Source organism: Callorhinus ursinus, unplaced genomic scaffold, assembly GCF_003265705.2.
Source record: "Callorhinus ursinus isolate GAN/ISIS: 27379988/994484 unplaced genomic scaffold, GSC_fseal_2.0 scaffold1953, whole genome shotgun sequence".
In the NCBI taxonomy this organism is placed as follows: Eukaryota; Metazoa; Chordata; class Mammalia; order Carnivora; family Otariidae; genus Callorhinus; species Callorhinus ursinus.
Window position 1 is genome coordinate 1 of NW_027399007.1, and position 9199 is coordinate 9199.

The 9199-nt window shown below is 50.7% G+C and overlaps 1 pseudogene; it reads right to left on the reverse strand.

Annotated features, from left to right (window-relative positions):
• Positions 1–4260: 4260 nt before the first annotated feature.
• On the reverse strand, positions 4261–6035 carry LOC141372166 (acrosin-like; annotated as a pseudogene).
• Positions 6036–9199: the final 3164 nt, after the last annotated feature.

The following is a 9199-nucleotide window of genomic DNA, read 5'->3' on the forward strand; positions in this document are numbered from 1 at the left end:
TGGCACATCAGGCGTCCCGTGCCCCTATGTCCTAACCCTCACCCTGGGTTGGCTGCTGAGGGGCCAGTCCCCAGAACCTGGCTCCAAAGCCCCAAAGATTTGGGACACCTGAGCAATATCGAGGGACTCAGGCTGCCACCTGGAAGGAAAAGGCACCATTGGGAACACGGGAAAGCATTCAGAACAGAACTCTGAATGCCCATCCCAAGGAATGCACAAATTTTGCGCCTTCTGGTGGCCAACCCTGAGCCTGATACTCAACCTGACCCACGCCCTCAAGACAAACCCCCGAGAAGCAGGCCACAGTGCTGGTACGTCGGGCCTGCCGTGCCCCTAGGCCCGCACCCTATCCCTTGCTGGCTTCTGAGGGCTATGGCCCCAGAGGCCTGGCTCTAAATCCACAGGGATCGGGGGCACCTGAGGAATGCCAGAGGATGCAGCCTGTCTCCCAGAAGGAAAACGCACCATTGGGAACTTGGGGCAAAGCTTTCCGAGTACGAGAACCCTGCGTGCCCATCGCAGCGAAATGCCACTTTCAAAGGCCCCCTGCCCGCAAACCCTGAGCCTGAAACTCACCCTGACCCACACCCCCAACTCGGATCCCCCGCACCCCAAAGCTTGCCCCAGAGTGGCCAAATCAGGGCTCCAATGACCCTAGGCCCTAAATCTATCCCTAGGGTGGCTTCTAAGTTTCTGTATCCAGTAGCCTGCCTCCAAAGCCCCACAGATGGCAGTAACTGAGTGACATCAGAGGACTCAAATGCCAAAAAGAATTCAAATGCACTACTTGCAACTCCGGAGAGCGTTCAGAACAAGAGAATTCAGAATGCCCATCCCAGCCAACGCACAAATTTGGTGCCCTCAGGTGGCCAACCCTCAGCCTGATACTAAACCTGGCCCACTCCCTCAAGACAGACCCCCCAGAGCAGCCTACGGTGCTTGCACATCAGGCCTGCCATGCCCCTGGGCCCTAACCATGACCCTATGGAGGCTTCTGAAGGGTCTGTCCCCAGGGGCCTGGCTCCAAAGCCCCAGGGACTGGGGACACCTGACCAGGGCCAGAAGACTAAGCCTGCCAACAAACAGGAAAAAGTGCCATTGGGAACTCCAGAAAGCTTTCCGAGCAGGAGAACTGTGTCGGTCCATCCCAACGAACCCCAAGTTCAACGTGCCCAGGTCACAATCCCTGAGCCTGACACTCCCCACTGACCCACAGCCTCAACTCAGACCCCGGGAACCTCATCACAGTGCCAGCACATCAGGCCTGTCATGCCCCTGAGCCCTAAGCCTCACCCTAGGTTGGCTTCAGAGCGCTCTGTCCCCAGAGCCTGACTCCAAAGCCTCAGGGACTTGGGACACCTGACCAGGGCCAGAGGACTCAGCCTGCCACTAAAAAGGAAAACGTGCCATTGAGAACTCCGGTAAGCATTCCGAGCAGGAGAACTGTGCCGGTCCATCCCAACGAACCCCGAGTTCAACGTGCCCAGGCCACAATCTCTGAGCCTGACACTCCCCGATGACCCACCGCCTCAACTCAGACCCCAGGAAGCTCATCACAGCGCCTGCACATCAGGCCTGTCACGCCCCTAGGCCCTAAGCCTCACCCTAGCTTGGCATCTGAGTGGACTGTCCTCGGAGCCTGGCTACGGAGTCCCAGGGGTGGCTGTAACTGAGCAACACTAGAGGACTCAAATGTCAAAAAGAATTCAGACACACTACTTTCAATTCCAGAAAGCTTTCAGAACCCTACAAATCTGAATACCCGACCTAGCCAATGCACAAATTTGGTGACCTCTGGCGGCGAACCCTGAATCTGACGCTCAACCTGACCCTCGCCCTCAAAATAAACCTCCCACAGCCGGCTACAACCTTGCACGTCAGGCCTGCCATGCCCCTAGACCCTAATGGTGACCCTATGGAGGTTTCTGAAGGGTCTGTCCCTCCAGGGGCCGGGCTCCAAAGCCCTAGGGACTGGGGACACCTGACCAGTGCCAGAGGATTCAACCTGCCACTCAAAAGGAAAACGTGCCATTGGAAACTCTGGTAAGCATTCCGAGCAGGAAAACTGTGCCGGTCCATCCCAACGAACCCCGATCTCAATGTTCCCAGGCCGCAATCCCTGAGCCTGATACTCCCCCCGACCCACGGCCTCAACTCAGTCCCCAGGAAGCTCATCACAGCGTCGGCACATCAGGCCTGTCATGCCCCTAAGCCCTAAGCCTCACCCTAGGTTGGCTTCTGAGTGTTCTGTCCATAAAACTGGCTCCAAAGCCACAGGGATTTGGGACACCTGACAAGTATCAGAGGACTCAACCTGCCACCTCAAAGGAAAATGTGCCATTGGGAACTCCGGTAAGCATTCCGAGCAGGAGAAATGTGCCGGTCCATCCCAACGAGCCCCAAGTTCAACGTGCCCAGGCCGCAATCCCTGAGCCTCACACTCCCTGCTGACCCAGGGCCTCTACTCAGACCCCGGAAAGCTCATCACAGCGCCGGCACATCAGGCCTGTCATGACCCTAAGCCCTAAGCCTCACCCTAGTTTGGCTTCGGAGCACTCTGTCCCCAGAGCCTGGCTCCAAAGCACCAGGGACTTGAGACACCTGACCAGGGCCAGAGGACTCAGCCTGCCACTAAAAAGGAAAACGTGCCATGGGGAACTCCGGTAAGCATTCTGAACAAGAGAACTGCGCCAGTCCATCCCAATGAACCCCAAATTCAGCGTGCCCATGCCGCAGTCCTTGAGCCTGACAGTCCCCCCTGACACATGGCCTCAACTCCGACCACTGAGGCCATTCACAGCACAAGCACATAAGGCTTGTCATGCCCCTAAGTCCAAAACCTAACCCTAGGTTGGCTTCTGAGCGTCTCTCCCTAGAGCCTTGCTCCAAAGCACCAGGTATTCGGGACAGCCGAGCATTATCAAGGGATTCGGGCTGCCACCCAGAAGGAAACCACACCACTGGGAACTCTGGGAAACGCTCAGAGCAGAACTCTGAATGCCCATCCCGGTGAAACTGAACTTTCTGCACCACCTGGCGGCAAACCCTGACCTTGCGAAGTGGATGGCGGAGCGCCAGCTGTTGATGGTTTCGAGCCTGGAGTTTAGGTCTGGGTTTGGCTTTGGAACAGGTCTCTCTCTTCCAGGGGGAGATGGAAGGGGCAGCCCTCGCTATGCTCACCAAGCACCTACCGCTTGCCATACACAGGTCATGAGATGAGGGTACCTGGGTAAACAAGGCTCATCCCCTACCTCAGCAGTGGTACCATCAGGGAACTCTGGGTCCTGTGGCCACATAGCTGATGAGGGGTAAAGCAGGGGGTTTGTTTGAACAGGGACAGACTGACGAATCCTGAAAATACTCATGCCTGCTTCATCATTCCCTGTTGCAGCCCCAGCAGGAAAAGACAGGGTCCTTGGTCTTCCTCACCCAAAGTTCCTCCCTCATGCTCCTGTACCCTCTGCCATCTGTCTTTGCAACCAGAACATAGGACCATCTTGCACTTGAAACATGTGCACACAGTGAACAGGTGAACAGGTATGAGACTGTTGCTTGTTGCAGCAACTGCCCAGTCAGGAGCCCGGGGGTTTCTTTCTGGAGCCTGCCATCTTTAATTCTCAAGTGGCTATTCCAGCATTTAGGCTTGATCTGGGCCCCGACCAGAGTGGGCAGTTGACCTGAGGCCATTGAGATCTCTTTCTCAGGAATTCACAGATGGACATAAGCAATTCTGGTTGAGGGCAGACTCCTGCCTGGGGTTGGCCATGTGGACTGAGCATCAGATGGCCACGCTGCAAAACTTCAGACTGGGGTCATTCTTCCAATGGACTCAGACCCACACCCCTCCTTCTGAGTCAGCTCACCTCACAGAGTGTTCCAGGGCCCACCTGCACTGATTTAATAAGCAGAGACTCTGAGTCTGAGATCCAGACCATACCTGGCTTGTCACCCCAGATCGCCTTGTTCCAACTTCAAAAATCAAGATTTAGGAAACCACAATGACCCCTGACACACAAGCAATTCCACCCTGTTGGAGGGTGACAGAGGGAGGACAGATTTGCTGGGGGAGAGTTTGGATTGAGTCGGGGAGGGCAGGTAGGAAGAAGTCCAGAAAGCAAATATAAATATAGACTTATAATATGTGTGTGTGTGTGTGTGTGTGTGTGTGTGTGTGTGTGTGTGTGTGTATATACATATTTATTTCATCTTTGTTTTCTTGGGAGCAAAGGGCTCAGTGGGTCTGTTGGGAGTGGGGTTGGATCAGGAGTCGGCAGTCAGTTCTGGGAGATCTGTGTTCTCCATTTCGTAATATCCCTTTGCATTAGAAAAGGTCTTCCCCTTCAAGATCTCTGTGAGTTGCTGTAGTCGCTTGGCAAAAGAAAATACTTGGGGAGCTTTAGTGATCGGTGGGGGAGGGGGTGGGATTGGGGCCAGGGGTTTGGGTTGAGGTCGAGATGCAGGGGGCCTGGGAGGAGGTCGAGGAGGGCATTGGAAGTACCAAGGAGGGCGAGCAGAAGGGCGGGCAGAGGGTTGTCTAGCCGGGATTGCTTGAGAAGTCGGATGGGGAAGGGTGGGTGATTGAGCCATGTGCAAGGCATTAGAACCGATCTTGGAAGCAGTCCAGTTCAGATAGGGCCAGGTGGCCATGTAGACTCCGGGGCGCTTAGTTCGGGCACAGCCTACCCCCCAGCTTGTGACTCCCACGACCACATAGGTGATTGCCACGTTGTCTCTGCACATGAGAGGCCCGCCGCAGTCCCCCTGCCCAGAAGGACACAGAAGTCACTCTCTGAGCCACTTTTCCCCTGCCCAGAAGGGCCATAGGCTCTGGAAGGACAGTTTGTTCAGTCACATGGCTTCTTGCTGCCATGAACACAAGTGGTGGTCGTAAACTTTGAGTTGGTATCAACAGCTTCAGGTGGATGTGAGAAGGGGATGGATTGTCACGGGTCTCCTTGCAGTGAGGAGGGAAGATCAGCGACCCATGTGTCCACATATGAGGCTGTATGCATGCATGGGCATGTGTGTGCAAGTGGATTGGAAGGTTTTGTATTCTGGTGAGGAGAGGTAAGCATTCTCTTCAAGGGTGGTGTTCGGGTGGTATGATCTCTGTGTCACAGTGGGATAAAGCTCTCTGTGTGGCGACTGGTTCTTTGTAGGGGCCCCAGGTATCACCTACCATCCTCACTGCTACAAGATGGGACCAGGGTGGGCGCCTGGGTGGCTCAGTTGGTTAAGCAACTGCCTTCGACTCAGGTCATGATCCTGGAGTCCCAGGATCGAGTCCCGCATTGGGCTCCCTGCTCAGCGGGGAGTCTGCTCCCTCTGACCCTCTCCCCTCTCATGCTCTCTCTCTATCTCATTCTCTCTCTCAAATAAATAAATAAAATCTTTAAGGAAAAAAAAAAGATGGGACCAGGGAAAGAGTCACTGAAACAGGGCCCTGGAGGGAGTGGAGTTCAGGGATTCACAAAAGAGGTGTTGGCAGGGAAAGGGGCGCCCGAAGGGAAGTTACGTGGCAGGTGTCGATCTTGCCTTCAGGGTACCCTGCACACACATTGAACGAATGCACCCGTTGTACCACTGGGTGGAGTTACATAATTCGAGGTCGATGAGGTTCACACAGGCCTCCTGCAGTGTAGGTGCGATCCTGTAGGCTACAGCCAGGCGGCTTGGTGGTCATCAATCACAGAAGACACGTTTCGGGAAAGCCCTGCATCCTCCCTCCACGGAACCCCCATCATCCTGAAATGCTCTACTTCAACCTAAAATCCATGAAAGTCAGTGCCCCTGGCCTCTCCTCAGACACTTGTGAAGGATGTGGGGTGGTGGAGGCATATGCAGGTGAAGTGGAGGGGCAGTGCATGGAGGATGAGCAGATGTGGCTGCAGGAATGTGTGTTGATGCCAGATGATTATTCACAGCTACAGCCAGGATGTGTCACCTCATTTACACCCCACAGTGACCCCCTGTGTTAAGTGCTGTGACTCACCTTGCCTCCAATGAAGAGCTTGGAGCACCACTTGCCCAAACATCCTGGTAGGGATGTGGTGTGTCTTGGATTCAGACCAAGGTTTTCCTCTCTACACTCAAATCCAGGACACACATTTCATTTCCCCACAGTACGGCTCTAAGTACCCCTCATTGCTTTTTATCCCCTGTTAAACCCCTCAGCTCAGTTCTGGACAGGATCTGCTGGAGTTGGGCAGATGAGTCCCTCCCCACGTGCCTCCCATCCGTTTTGAAGTTACAGAGAAGGAGGAGTCTTAACTTCATTCTTGAAGGATCATTTGCTGGATGTAGAAATCCTGGTTGACAGCTTTTTAAATATGTCATCCCACTGCCTTCTGACTTTAGGGGTGTCTGATGAGAAAGTGGCTGTTTGTCTTATCAAGGATTTTATCTTTAAGTTTCACCAGTTTCCCTGCAATCTGTCTCAGTGTTGACCTCTGGGTTTATCCTGCTTGGAGTTTATTAAGCTTGCTAGGTGTGTGTACTCACGTCTTGCATCAAGTTTGGGAAGTTTTTTGGTTTTTTTTGTTTGTTTGTTTTTAAAGATTTATTTGAGAGAGCCTGTGCAAGCATGTGTGTGTCTGCACGGGGAGAGGGACAGCAGACTCCGTGCTGAGCACAGACCCTGATGTGGGGCTGGATCTCATAACACTGAGATCATGACCTGAGCTGAAATCAAGAGTTGGATGCCCAATCGACTGAGCCATCCAGATACCGCAGGTTTGGGAAGTTTTTAGGGATTATTTTTTCAAATCTCTCTCTTCTCTTTACGATGCATATCTCGGTATGCTTTATGTTGTCCCACACGTTCCTTAGGCCTTGTTCATTTTCTTTTTTTCTTTTTTAAGTTTTTCTTTTTTTTTTTAAGATTTTATTTATTTGGTTAACAGAGACACAGCCAAGGAGGGAACACAAGCAGGGGGAGTGGGAGAGGGAGAAACAGGCTTCCCACGGAGGAGGGAGTCCGATACGGGGCCCAATCCCAGGACCCTGGGATCATGACCTGAGCCGAAGGCAGATGCTTAATGACTGAGCCACCCAGGTGCCCCAGCCCTGTTCATTTTCATTCTCTTTTTTTTTCCCCACTCCAACTGGGTAATTTCAATTGCCTTATCTCAAGTTTGTTGATCCTGTCTTCTGCCTGCTCAAGTATGTTGTTGGAACCCTCTAGTGAGGTTTTGTTTTTTTTTTAATTTGCTTTTCAGCTCCAGAAGTTTTGTGGGTTCCTTTTCATAATTTCCGTCTTTTTATTAATCTCATTTTGTTCATATATCATTTCCTGATTTCCTTTAATTATTTGTCCATAAATTCCTTTAGCTCTTTGAGCACATTTAAGATAATTCCAATGTCTGTATTTCTTCTGGGATTGTTTCTGTCCAATTCTTTGTTTCATGAGAATGGGCCATATCTTCTCATTTCTTTGTTTGCTTTGGCTTTTTTTTTTAATGAGAATTAGGCATTCTGAGTATCTTAATGTGGTAACTTTAGAAATCAGGTTCTCCCACTCCTCAGGGATTGCTGGTTTGTGCTTGTTTGGGGCTAGAGTCATCTGTTTGTAACTTTTCCGAACTATTTTTGCAAAGTGTGCATCCCCTGTTGTGTGTGGTCGCTGATGTTTCTGTTCTGTTATCTGTGGTCAGACCACAGTGACCTGACTGAGATTTCCTTAAGTTTCTGGCTCCAAAAAAGGAAGGAAAAGCAAAGGTGTTCCTAGCTCTTGAAATCTCTGACAGATGCCAGCAAGGGAACCCTGAAGCCTGAGAGAGCTGAGACCTAAATGTGCAAAATATGCAACCCAGACTTTTTGAGGGCAGTCTTTCTACCGCCACCCCTGGCCCTAGCCTGGTTCCTCGAGCCCAGGTCACACGGTCAGCGCAGCAGGCCCGAGGGATGGGTGGTGGCAGCTGCTTGGCCTGTGTCACTCTTCCATCTGGGACCAGCTCTCCGCTTTCACGTAGTGCTCTCCTGCTTGCTGTGTGTCCAGTCAGGTTCCAGAGTGAGGAAACAGTTGATTCTGATCAATTTTTCCGGTTTACTGGCTATATCAGTTGGGGGTTGACCTCCTAGAACTTCCTACTCCACCATTTGGTTAACGGCCTCAAGGTTCATTTTTTTCCCAATCATATTCAGTTGCTTGGACACCATTAATTGATGAATCGGTTCTCGACCCCATTGAATCATAATGATGATGCCTTTGTCCTAAATGCCATGACCACACGTGTGGCTGCATATATTTTAAGGGCTTATTTAGTGTCTGTCTTCATCTGCTACAATGTAAGCTCCATGAAGATAGGGATCTTCATCTGTTTAGTTCAGTGTTATGGCACCTAGCATAGTGTCTGGCACGTGGTAAGCGCTCAGTAAATTTAACTAGTTTATACTAAAATGACTTGTCTATTCTTCTGAAGAACATTTATGATGTTATTTTTATGATATTAAACACAATACCACAGTGAATATTTTTGTGCTTACCATCTTGGGTACACACCTAGGCCTGCGGGGAAATTGCCTAGTTTTAGGGTTAGCTCAAACTTTGAGATACCCATATTGCTCTCCAAAATAGTTATGTTACGTGTGCACTCCTGCCAGGATGGTATAAGAGTTTCTGTTGCTCCATAAAATCCCCAACGTTTGATGTCATGTGACTTTCTGAATTTTGCCAGTCTATAGGGCTCTGAATGCTACTTCATTCTGTTTTAATTTGTAATAAAATGATTAAATCATTATATTAAAACATTGAACATCTTTATTTTTTTAGATTTTTATTTATCCATGAGAGACAGAGAGAGAGAGGGAGAGGCAGAAGTAGGCTCCCAAGGAGCAGGGAACCCAATGCGGGACTCGATCCCAGGACCCCGGGACCATGACCTGAGCCAAAGGCAGACGGCTCAACCATCTGAGCCACCCAGGTGCCCCATTGAGCATCTTTTTGTATATTTGTTATCAATTCATCTGTTCATATTCTTAGTCCACAGGTTGTTTGTGTGTTCTCTTCTCAGAGCCATTTATATTTTCTGTATATTAATTCTTGTCAGTTGTCGGCATTGCATATATCTTCTCCCTGTCTGTGTGATTTTGTTTGCTTTTTTTTTATTAACTTTTCATTTTGAAATAATAGAGATTCACAGGATGTTGCAAATAGAGTACAGAGGGCTTGTGCACCCTTCACGAGCTGCCCCAGTGATAA